The sequence below is a fragment of the Lycium barbarum genome, chromosome 11 (assembly GCF_019175385.1).
Source record: "Lycium barbarum isolate Lr01 chromosome 11, ASM1917538v2, whole genome shotgun sequence".
NCBI classification, from domain to species: Eukaryota; Viridiplantae; Streptophyta; class Magnoliopsida; order Solanales; family Solanaceae; genus Lycium; species Lycium barbarum.
In genome coordinates, this window is record NC_083347.1 from 35,318,451 (window position 1) to 35,331,233 (window position 12,783).

General features: G+C 35.8%; 1 pseudogene; it reads right to left on the bottom strand.

The window, feature by feature from the left end:
• Positions 1 to 10,299: 10,299 nt before the first annotated feature.
• On the bottom strand, positions 10,300 to 11,261 carry LOC132620314 (thermospermine synthase ACAULIS5-like; annotated as a pseudogene).
• Positions 11,262 to 12,783: the final 1,522 nt, after the last annotated feature.

Genomic DNA, 12,783 nt, shown 5'->3' on the forward strand with positions numbered 1-12,783 from the left:
TAATTCCATGAGCTAGAATTTGACCTAAATTAGAAGTATAGAAATATGGGTATTGATCTTCTTGATTTCTAATGTAGAATTTGAATATGGTTAGACTTTGAGTAGTTGGAGGTGCAAAGAAAGGAAAAGGCTAAGGTTTTACAGTTCGTGGCTCCTGTTCGACATTCCAGGTAGGTTATGACTTAGCTTTTTGGTTAGACTTCGGTTAGCGAATCATATGTAGAGCTAGTGATCGTTGGAGAAATCATGTATGCATTCGGGTATGAAGTTGGGATGGATTCCTATGTTGGTATTGTTTTTTGATTTTGGTGTGTTGCCTTGTTGTGATTTATTGACTTGTTACCACGTGTGTGATATTAGATTATATGCTTAGTCATCTTATCATGATTAAGATATCGTTATCCCTCATTTATTGGTATTATCTTGAAAAGAGGAGAGAACTTGACTTATTATTGATATCGAGAGATGTGTCCATGTGTGGCATGATTGATTTGATATGTTGTCATCATTCATTGATATTATGCAGTGTACTCAATCTCATCTTTCATGATACTCTTATATCAATACTTAGTGACTTATTCATATTTATAAACCTGTATCTCTCAGTTATTGGTTATTGACTTGTGAAGAGGAAGGAATTGATTTTGATCTTGATGTTGGGATATGTGTCCATGTGTGGCACGGTTGTCATTGATATATTCTTGTTGGCATTGATATCATGCATGCATTCATACTCTCATACATTTGGATCGGGTTGCGCACCACAACACACACACACACACACACACACATATATAGAGAGGGTATTACGGTTAACTTTTACGCGGGCGCATAAAAGCTACTAAGAGGTTGTTGGTGCTCTAATTGGATTTTTAGTATTTTAGAGTCACCACCTAATTTATTTAAGGAAAATTAGGAAAACCGGTTTGGGTTCTGGTGCTCTCCTAGGGAAGGTTTTAAGCACCATAGTATTAACGATCCGTAGAATTCGGTTGACCTATGAGCTTCAATGTGTGATTAATGTATTTATTTGCTAAAGTGTTTAATTTTCCGCAAAAATTGTCATTCATTTATCATAAAATTTAAAATTTTGGCAAAATATCCCCCTTAGAATAAGGGGGTTTTGGTTTCAAAATCCGTATAAGTGTTCAACTCACTTTATTGCCGGACTAAGACACACTCGGGATTTCTCCCAAGTAGAGTCACTACTATTTTAGTCCTAATAAAATGATTTTAGTACTTATAGGTTTTTATAACATATATAGGAAAGTATAGAGTATATCTCCCATTTTTACACACACACACACACACACACACAAAGAAACAAAGTTTATTTAAGTCCATTTTTTATCCATTTGAAGCTCGATAAGTCAGCTAATATTCATACCCAAAGCCATCTTATCTCAATTTAGTCCAAGTGGATTTCCCTTTGTTTTTGGTCCATAAGTTTTTGAACTTTCGGCCCACAAGGTCCGTTTCTGCCCAAGTTCTCAACTCCTATTTTTTTTTAGAAAATCTGCTCGAGTGTTTGAACTGTCTTTCCACAAAAATAATTTTATCATCCAAACAGTCCCCAAGCCGCATTTTCATCTCTTTATTCACAAATTCAATTTTAGTCTCAACAAAGCAGTTTTCGGGTCCGGCAGTGGGCTTGAGGCCTAAAACTAATTATAAGATTTTGGCCAAAGGGCGGAGGGCCCAAAAATTGATTACTACATACTCTTTTGAAATCTCTAAACCATATCAAACCAGCCCCTTTTTATTTTAAAAAACATTATCAGTCCAAATTAATTGTTAATTTTTATGCAAAGCTATATCAACCGAGTTTTAAAAAAAAAAAAGGATTTAGACGACTTCAGAATATGCTATGTGTTTCCTAAGTTCTACACATACATAATGGTTCAATATTTACAAGTGTTTTTACAAATACATATATATATACAAGTATAGAAAAATAAAGGAGAAAGTTTAGGCTGGTGGGTCTACCTAAGCCCACCAGTTGACTATTTTCACCCATAGCTGGGCCTTCAAATAAATATTAGCTTCCCTTTTCTTATCGGACTTGATCGAAGAAAGAAGATTGAGCCTCAAGCCCAACAGGTTTCAAGAAGGAGGCGGCCCCAAAAGTTGATCCCTTGCAACACAAAGGGGAAAACAATTCATGGTTAGAGGGTATCTAGAACTTAGCTACTTGTATTGACATAGACTAATCCCACCCACATACCAATTAAGTAAACAAACATGTAAGACAATATAAGTGTTAAGGCAGTTAATCATGCACAAGGAAATATTCAGCCCAGGTTATGGAAATGAAGAGAAAGATCTGAAACGAGTAAGTCCAAATGCAGAAGAGATAACAAGAGGACCAGGCCCAGCTGGAGGCTAAACATAATATGCCCAAATAGAAGGAATAAACAAACAAAAATTAGGCCCAAATCAGTATTATTACAAAGCACAAAATAGCAATTCTGAACCCACATAGGTGATATACCATATTTATACTAAATATACAAGTTCCTATATACCAAAGATATATAGAAACTATATATACCTGATATATCTAGGTATATCCCTTGTATACTCAAATAAAATTCAACACTCAAACTCAGAGAGAGGCATGTTTTATTCCACTTAGCATATCATGACACCATTTAAGGGATACAAAGATGAATTCCAAAGAATACAAAAGGATATGGTATAGATGAGATGCATAATACTCAATATTCAGAGAGGAACAAGTACAGTTACATGCAAATTAATCATACTGAAACTTAATGGTCTTTGAGACAAATCATATGAAGAGATACGCCAAGGAGGAAAAGAAAAAGACTATTGCATTCAAATATACAACCAAGGAAAGCGAAGAAGATGACGACAGTAATGAAGCCCTTGCCATGATAAATCAAGGGGCCAAAAGCATCTTAAGTAAGAGAAGACAGAAACTACGAAGCGGATACAGGAACAACGATGAATCAAAGAATGATGATAGATGCTACCAATGTGGAAAACCAAGACACATCGGAGCAGACTGTCCAGAACTAAAAATAAAAAATTACAGGAAGTAGCACACCTCCAAATCATATGGAGCATGGAGTGATGAAGACGAGTCAGAAGCAGAAGTAGAAGATGTAGCAAACATGTGCTTCATGGCTAAATCAGACACCAGCGAGGTAAGGATCCCTACTTGCTTAAATGTATTGAACTTCAAGTATCTCTTGATTTAGTCACTGATGATCTTCAAAAGATGATTGAAGAATACAATAAGTTAGCCTAAGAAAAAAAGAACTGGAAAATTCAACTAGAAGCAAGTCAAATTGAAGTGGACTTGCTCGAAGAAGAACTAGGTGAAATCAAAATGCAATTAAATAGCATTAAGAAGTCACCTAGCCCCAGTTCTGTCATATCAAATAGAATTCCTTTTGATACTCATTCTAGTTTTGGAAGAAACTAGTCACTAATGACTTCTCATCTACTGAATTCTATTCCACTTCAAATACATCTCCAAAAAACTTCTCATGCTATACTTGTGGTAAAATAGATCATAAATATTTCAATTGCGAGAACAAGAATACCAGATCAGGAAAATGGATTTGGAAGCCCAAAACCACGAGTGTTGGGCAAGACAGCATTAATAGTCCAAGACCCAAGACAACTTGGGTACCTAAGAGAAACTAAATTATTTGTCTTGCAGGAACAACCCAAGAAGACCTTTAAAAAGGATATGTGGGTAATTGACAGTGAGTGTTCTAGACATATGACGGGCAAAAGAGAAAATTTCAAATCTGTGAAAAAGATAGATGGTGGTCAGATTATATTTGGTGACCATGCAAAAGGAGATGTTTTGGGAGTAGGATGCATCACTCTCAGTCCTTCATGTGATCTAGTGGAAGTTTATCTAGTGAATGGACGAAAATACAATCTATTGAGCATCAGTCAACTATGTGATGCAAGATTCAAAGTTCTATTTGATGCTATCAAATGCACACTGAGTCATGCAGCAAGGAATCTTATCATTATAGGCGACAGAGTAGATAATATTTATGTCTTAAACAATGTTAATTTACCTACTCTCACTTGTCTTGCATCCATAGCCAGTGATCCTTGGCTATGGCATAGAAAACTAGGACATACTAGTATGCATATTCTTGAGAGACTTTCTAAACATTATTTGGTCCTTGGACTTCCTAAACTAAACTTTTCAAAAGATCATATTTGTGATGCATGTCAATTAGGAAAACAGACTCGTTCATCTTTTAAACCAAAAGACGTTGTTAGCACCAATAAACCTCTTCAACTTTTGCATATGGATTTAATTGGCCCTACTAGGACCGCTAGTATAGGAGGAAAGAAATATGTTTTTGTCGTTGTAGATGATTATTCAAGATTTACGTGGCTTATGTTTTTAAATCATAAAGATGAAGCTTTCACCCAATTTGAGATCCTTTGCAGAAGAGTACAACGAATAAAGGGATATTTTATCTCAACCATTCACAGTGATCATGGAAAGGAATTCGAAAATAAATCATTTGAAGAATTTTGCGCTTAACAAGGCTACACACAGACTTTTTTTTCACTTAGATCTGTTCAACAAAATGGAGTTGTTGAAAGAAAGAATAGATCACTTCAGGATACTGCCAGAACAATGCTTCTTGAACAAGGACTGCCCGAGCGCTTTTGGGCTGAAGCAGTAAGCACATGTCTAATGAGGCCAATTCTGAAGAAGATCCCTTAGGAGCTCTGGAGAGGTAAGCGACCAAATGTAAGCTACTTTCATCCGTTTAGATGCAAGTGCTTCATTCACAATAATGGTAAAGACAATCTTGGTAAATTTGATCCTCGCAGCGATGAAGGTATTTTTATGGGTTATGCTCTTATTAGTAGATCATTTAGAGCCTTCAATAAAAAAAACCATGACTATTGAAGAATCTATTCACGTTGTATTTATTGATACTAACCCAAGTGTCCAAGACACAAGTGTTGTCAATGATGATACAGGAGAAAAGACCTCTGCACCAAAGTCAACTAATGATATTGTCGAGTCGACTACTGAGGTACCACTACCTGAAATATCTCAAACTTAGGAAATTGAAGGAAATCCTGCTCAAGAAAAAGTTAACAAAACTACTTCTGAGCCTCAACAACTGAACGTCCCACGAGAATGGAGAAGTGAAGATAGTTTTCCAAATGACTTTATTCTTGGAGATCCAAAAGCAAAAATGCAAACCAGATCATCTCACAAGTAGATGACTGCAGTCGTGCTTATATCACAACTGGAGCCCAAGAAAGTTAATGAAGCCTTAAACGACGAATCATGTATAACGGCCATGCAGGAAGAACTTGATCAATTTGAACGAAATCAGGTATGGAAGTTGGTTCCCAGACCCAAAAATGTCTCTGCCGTAGGGACAAAATGGGTCTTCAGGAAAAAGCTAAATGAATCTGGTCAAGTGATAAGAAACAAAGCACGACTTGTAGCCCAAGGCTATTCCCAAAAGAAAGGTATCGATTATGATGAAACTTTTGCTCCCGTTGCAAGGTTAGAATCTATTCGCATCCTACTAGCATATGCATACTTTAAACGTTTCAAATGGATGTAAAAAATGCCTTCCTAAATGGTTTTGTTAAGGAAGAATTTTTCGTAAAACAACCACTAGGTTTTGAAAATTCCTCCTATCTCGATCATGTGTTTAAGCTAACAAAGGCTCTGTACAGCCTCAAACAGGCCCCAAAAGTCTGGTATGAGAGACTCAATTCCTTCTTGTTAGAAAAAAAATTTAGAAGAGGAAAAAGTGACACCAATCATCAAATTGCTTTTTGATTGCTCAAATATATGTTGATGATATTATTTTTGGAATTTCTGACCCTCTTTTATGCAAGAATTTTGTTGATCTCATAAAAGGAGAATTTGAAATGAGTATGATGGGTGAACTTACATTCTTTCTAGGACTGCAAATAAGGCAGTCGATTAATGGCACGTTTGTAAGTCAAAAAAAGTACACCAAGGAACTTATAAAGAAATTCGATGCCTTGAAAGGCTTTTGGAACACCTATGAGCCCCTCAACATGCCTTGAAACAGACGCCTCGGGAAAGGATGTCGATGAAAGAACCTATCGTGCTATGATAGGATCTTTAATATACCTTATGACCAGTCGACCAGATATAATGTTCAGTGTATGCAAATGCGCCAGATTCCAGTCAACTCCCAAGGAATCGCACCTTACCGTAGTAAAGCTAATCATTCGCTATCTTCTTGGAACTCAAGATTTTGTCCTATGGTATCCTCATTCTACTAATTTTGATCTTACTGGATATTCAGATGTTGATTTTGCAGGTGACAAAACAGACAGAAAAAGTACCAGTGGTACTTGACAAATTTTGGGAGAATCAATTATCTCTTGGCATAGCAAAAAGCTAACATCTGTTGCATTATCAACTACTGAGGCTGAATATTTAGCCTTAGGGAGTTGTGGAACACAACTACTATGGATGATGCACCAATTGATTGATTATGAATAATCTTATGACTCTGTGCCTATCTTTTGTGATAACACTAGTGCAATTAGCCTTTCTAAATATACTATTCATCATTCTGGAGCAAAGCATATAGATATTAAGCATCATTTTATTAGAGATCATGTAGAAAATGGTGATTTTGCATTAGAATTTGTGGATTCTGAAAATCAACTAGCTGATATTTTTACAAAACCCTTGCTTGAAGAAATATTTTGTTTCCTTAGAAAGAGTCTCGGAATTATTAAATTTCAAAATAATTAAGGAACCTTTTTATTTGTACCACAGTTATTTTATTTACTTGTCTTAAGTAACATGTTTGTCTTTTATTAAATGTACTTCCCGCCTTCTCTTCCTATCATTATTACACCCCTTCCCAATACACCGTCCCTTCACCTCAGTCACATCGGTTCGTCTCCCAACACACCCTTTCCCCTTCCGTCTTTTCCTCTATAAATCTCTCTCATCTGTCATTGTTCTCTTCAAACCCTCAACTTTTTACTTTTCTTCTAACCCTTTTCTTTCCCTCAAAATGGTTTGTGTCAAAAGAGAAAGCTCTGGTTGTAGACTCTCAAGCCGTCATCTGCAAAGTCTAACAAGGCCTGACAACCATGTGAATATTTTTGACTACTCCGATGATGAGACCATTGGAACCTTTGCTGAGAAGAAATGAAGCTCTCCTCCTCCATCTAAAGAAAATGCTTCAAAGAAAACCAAGAATGAGTAGGATGACTATTTTGGACCCGAGGACATGCAACTATGCTGGGGATCTGCTGAAAAAGCAAAGTTTAATCTCCTCAAAAAGCAGCATATTGCTACTGGTAGACTCATCAGTCTTGATCAACTCAAGGTTTGTCATTGCAATGTAAGTGTTATTTTCAAAACCAAAAATTGCCCCTTGTTTTTGCCCTCTATGAACCAGAAGTATTTGAGGAACCCGTAAGAATGTTCTATGCCAATCTTAGGGTCTCTAAGGATAATGGAGAACTGGAAACCTTGGTCATGGGAGCTAGGATTGTTGTCAATGAATTTCTGTTTTAAAAGGTCTTTGGAGTTAAATTTTCTGGCAAAATTGAATTTATAAGGAATGTTTGGCCAGAAAATTTTGAAGTTACTCTTGAAGAAGCTAGGGCTTTTATATCTGAACCCGATTCTGACATCTCTAATTTGGACCCTCTAATATATGCTTTATTAACCGTATTCTTGCTCATATTGCTGCTACTACCTTACTTCCTCGAGTTGGCTCCCTTAGCACCATCACTGCAAGGGATGTGTATGTTGTATACTGTCTACTCAAGAAACACAAAATCAACTGGGCCACTTGGTTCAAGGAGTATATGCTTGAGAGTGCCTTAGACACCTCTCCTTCTGCTAGCCTTCCTTATGGTATGATCATTTCTCGCATTTTAAGGGACTTGTTCATTGACCTTATAAACTTTCATCCTATTGTGGTAACTACTTCCTATGATCATCGAGCCTTTGAAAGCATGTGATATGTTTTCTTGAATGGTGAGTGGGTAAAGAAAGAAGTAGCCAAGGTAAAGGTTGAGCAGCCAAGGTAAAGGTTGAGACTCCAGCTGAACCAGCAACCCTTAGAAGAGCTACTTCAGATGTGCTTCATGAGATTGCAGAGGTGAAGCAAAGTGTTACTGTTTTGGATACTCGCCTCCAGCAAGTGTTTGAGGTTCTTGAGAAGGTATTGAGCTCTTCAAAAAAGGTTAGCGCTGATGTGGGAAAGCTGCGGGTGAGCATGTAGGGTCTGCAAAAGGAGGGTATCAAGGTTGTGAACAAGCTGACTACTCGAGTCGACTCCCTGAGTAGGGAAACCACTACTCCCAATACTGATCTCGCTGTTGCTATTCAGAACTCCTATTCACCCTATCCCATAACGTTGAAATCTCCTACACCACCTTCTCCTCAAATATTATCAATACCTTGAAGTACTACTGGAAAAGGGGTGCTTAATCCCTTGATGGCATATTTGGATGTTTAAGACTATTTCTGTTTTCTGTTGTGTTGTATGTTTTGGATGACTATCTCCTTGGGCCTATTTGTGTCCCCTAAAACTATGTGGTTTACTTAGGGAGCTTAGTTATTATCTGTATATTTGTGCTTACTTGTTATTATGCTTGAATGCCTGTTGTGCTTACTCTTGCGCTTGTTTTTTTTTTTTTTTTTCTTCTTTTTGATGATGTCAAAGGGGCAGAAAGAGACTCAGGGGGAGCACAATGAAACGATGGACTAAACTCAGGGGGAGCATCAAGTCAAAATACAAGGAAGTAAAACGTCACACTCTTTTTTGGTTGTCATCATCAAAAAGGGGGAGATTGTTAGCCTTGTAGGTTAAAAGGAAGTAATTGTTTTAATGATGCCACCGTATTATGCAGGAACCAAAAAGGAAAACGAAAGTTGTGAGGGACTAGCTTAGCCACACAAATCAAGACCATAGAAAAGGAAAATATATGCCAAGCAATCAATTAGAGAAGATGTATACGCGGGTCAAGATCTAATCTAGCCAATCAAGAAGAAACATATGGAAAGAAGTAAAATCAATAGGAGAATTATTATCCAAGATCTAAAGGTTAACAAAGGAAGATTTATATCTCGGTCACAAAGGAAAGAAGACCAGCAAGATTCAAGGCAAATCACATCATTGTCACAAAGGAAAGAAGACCAGCAAAGAAGATTCATATCTCGGTCACAAAGGAAAGAAGACCAGCAAAAAAGATCCAAAGATCAATCAGGAAATCACTCAAATCCCCGATTGAGTATAAACTCTCTTGGGTTACCTTAGAGTGAGCCAAATCAGAATCAATCCAAAGGAAAGATTGATTCATTGCCAAAATCTCAAACGTGAAGCCGACTATAAAAAGAGACATCACAAGCCTAAGAAAAATACAACTTCACTTGAGCAAAACATCTCATTCTTCATCTTGTAAAAAGCACTATAGCTTGTAAAAGTCTGTGAGTGTTAGAAAAAGAAAAGAGAGAATAGATAGCTATACAGGTAGAGGCTGTCGCTAGGGGACAATTGGAAAACTGTCCAAAACAAAAACTACGGTTCCAGACAAACCACCTTTGTAATCAAGTTACCACCAAAGCTCTAAGGAAACCCTATAACCCAAGAGGACTAGAATAGGCACCGCACCGGTGATCCGAACCAGTATAAAATCTTCGTGTCTCATTACTTTCTATTGTTACCTGTCTGCTAACCAGTGTTTGAGTTTTGCAGAAAAGTCAACTAACTTAATCCAAAAAGAATTACAATTCAAAACCACCCACCCCCCCCCCCCCCCCCCCCTGTGTTTCAGTAGTGTTTAGTGCTACTTTAATTTCTCTGTTACCGCCAACTAAAAGTCTTGTCAGTCCTAATTTACTACTCAATTGGTCCGACAATTACGGTCTATTTTCTATCCTTAGAACCAAAAATAACAAAATTGACGAATTAGATCTTCAAATATAATTTTTCATCATTTAAAATTAAAAAATGCTTCAACTAATGTTTTCGTATAATGTCCAAAATGTCTAAGTTACGTTTTCTCATAATTAGTCTATGCTAGATTTTACAGAAAGAATTTTATTATATTAGTCATTACGGTAAAAAGGACCGTGGCTTTGCGCGCGAGAGAGAAAGAGAGAGTAATAATAGTTTGGTGTGGCAGTCCAATTGAACGTAATTGTCCGTAATAACATCTATTATTGTATCTCAATTCGAAATAAGTTAGGGAAATCGACCATATGAATTCTAACTTTGTTCATGTCCATCCCTTTATGCCTATGTCAATGAATGTTCCCACATTTCAAAGATGATGGATATATATATGGCAAATTTATGTATGCGTTCACATTAAGATTTCATTGGTTGATTGTAAAAATGCTAAGAAACAAAGTACTAGCAAGCACCTCAGATATTCAGATTGATACAATTGGGAAAAAAAACAAAGTAGAAAGAAGATATATATATCATACTTAATCAATATCAGACATGACAACTTTGTGGATGCAAAAATGCTTAAGAGCCTCTCTTGCTGCTGACCCTTTCCCTCCTCCCATGATAAACACTGTTTTTGGACTTCATCATATCCAAATCCAAAAAAAAAAAAAAAAAAAAAAAAAAAAACAACCTTAATGAATTGGAGAATTAAAAAAACAAAAATAAAGGCAAAAACAGCCACGGAACATAAAAAGAAATGAGAAAATTGAGTGGTATACTTGTCAATTCATGAAGTAAGTGAGCAGGATGGATCAAACTTTCATGGTACATAAACTCATCATTTTCAGCACTCTGCATTTTTCCATCTATCACCAAAACCTGCATACAAATTCATATATACACACATCATTTCTTTCAAAAAACCTAAAAGGGGCAGACAAAATTAAATCATGGATATTTTTGATATTTTTTTAGTAATAGCCAACCTTTCCAAAGTGCTTTGTGTCTAAAAGTGATACTATCTTGAAACTTGGTGGTTCCTGTATAGAGGACACTGCAGCATTTCATGATTAGACTTTTTTCCTTCGACAAATAAATTGTAATTATTGTATTAGGATTAAGAATTTTACAACTGTTGCATTACCTGTTTATGGCTAAAGAGCATTTCAGATCAGCTTCGAGAGACTCTTCAAACCACTGAATATTCTCCTCCTTTTCCACACAACTCTCAGAAGTGACATCTGAGTGAACAATTTCTTTCTCAATTGTTTGCTCCATTCTTAAATTGGAAAAAGCAAATGCAAAGCAAACAATGAAAGTTCTCTTTATTTTGAGCAACAGGCTATAAGTCTGCTATACAGAGATAGATGTCAAAAACTTATACAGCATTTCAAATTTATCTCTCGATTTCAAGAGATGAGTAGGAACATTATATCAATCTCATTCTTTTTGGCTTAATGCATACACGACCCCTTAAACTTGTCAGTAAATTACATTTAGACACACGAACTACGGGTTGTTCCAACTGAACACCTGAACACATGATAAGTGTTCGTATAAGAAAAAAAAAATTGTGTGTATTCTCAAATGTCTATTAGGTAATTAAGTTAAATCACAATAAATATTTCTCCTTTAATTTTACACATCAGCCTCAATTGGGACAAGCCTGAAGTTTTACGGTTTACTGAGGTTTATGCGTATAATTAAAGAAGTTGACATATTTTTAGTGGTTCACTTATTTACGTAATGTGCACTTGAGAACAGACGCAAAAGTCTTTTCAAAATTTGAATCAAAAGTGTCTAATAAGAACATTTTACCATGTGTTCAGGTGCTCATTTGAACAAGTTGTAGTTTAAGTGTAAATGAAATTCACTGGCAAGTTCAAGAGTTTACCTATGTATTAAGCACTCTTTTTTCATGTGAACTTTGAAAATCAAGTCAATTTTATTTATGAATTAGTTACTTTTAATCGATTCATTACACACTTGCCTTAATACTTGAAAAGTATGGATCAGTATAATCCAACTATAAATTCTTTCTGTTTCAATTTCGAGTTGGGCAGGTGAACAAAGGGCATGACGAAAAATAAATTGAATGCTTCAACCTTTTTTATTTTTCTTCTGGGTAACCATGGAGAAAAAAAAAACACACACTTTTACACCAATTTTTCTCCTTAGGGTATCCATCCTCAAAAATTTAATGTTTTAAAGACATAAAAAGTCACTGGTTATTTTTTTCCCAAATCTACGCACAATTGTTCTATTTAGTTGAGTATTAATTTAAGTTAGATACTTAAGGAGAGACAAAAATATCTTAGATAAATATGAACAAATTGTGTGTCTTTCTTTTTCGAATTCAAAGAAGAGAAGAAATCAACTTCTGTGCATTTATGAGGAGTTCATCATTAGCACTATCTAATAATTCACTTTGCGGGAGGTCATTATCATTTCATAACGAGAGTACAGAAGTCGTCGTGATTATGACTAACTAAATTGAGATTACTCGAAATCACTAGAATATTTAATTTCACTCTCATTTTTCACACTTCAAAAGATGACGAACATGATAACAAAAATAAAATCTTAAAACAAAATCACCGGGATGTTTAGTTTCACTTCCATTGTTTATACTCAAACAAAGACAAACTTCATAGACAAATAAAAAAGAAGATGATCTTGGAGCTCATTACAAGTACAAATTCAATCAAATAGAAACTATTTGATTATACATTTTCTTTGTTCTGCCGAAGTTACATATTTCGGTAAAATATATAGTACTCTAGTTGCGAAAGTGAGAAAATAGAAAAGACTGGAAGTTAGATGGAAGAGTTCGAGCCTA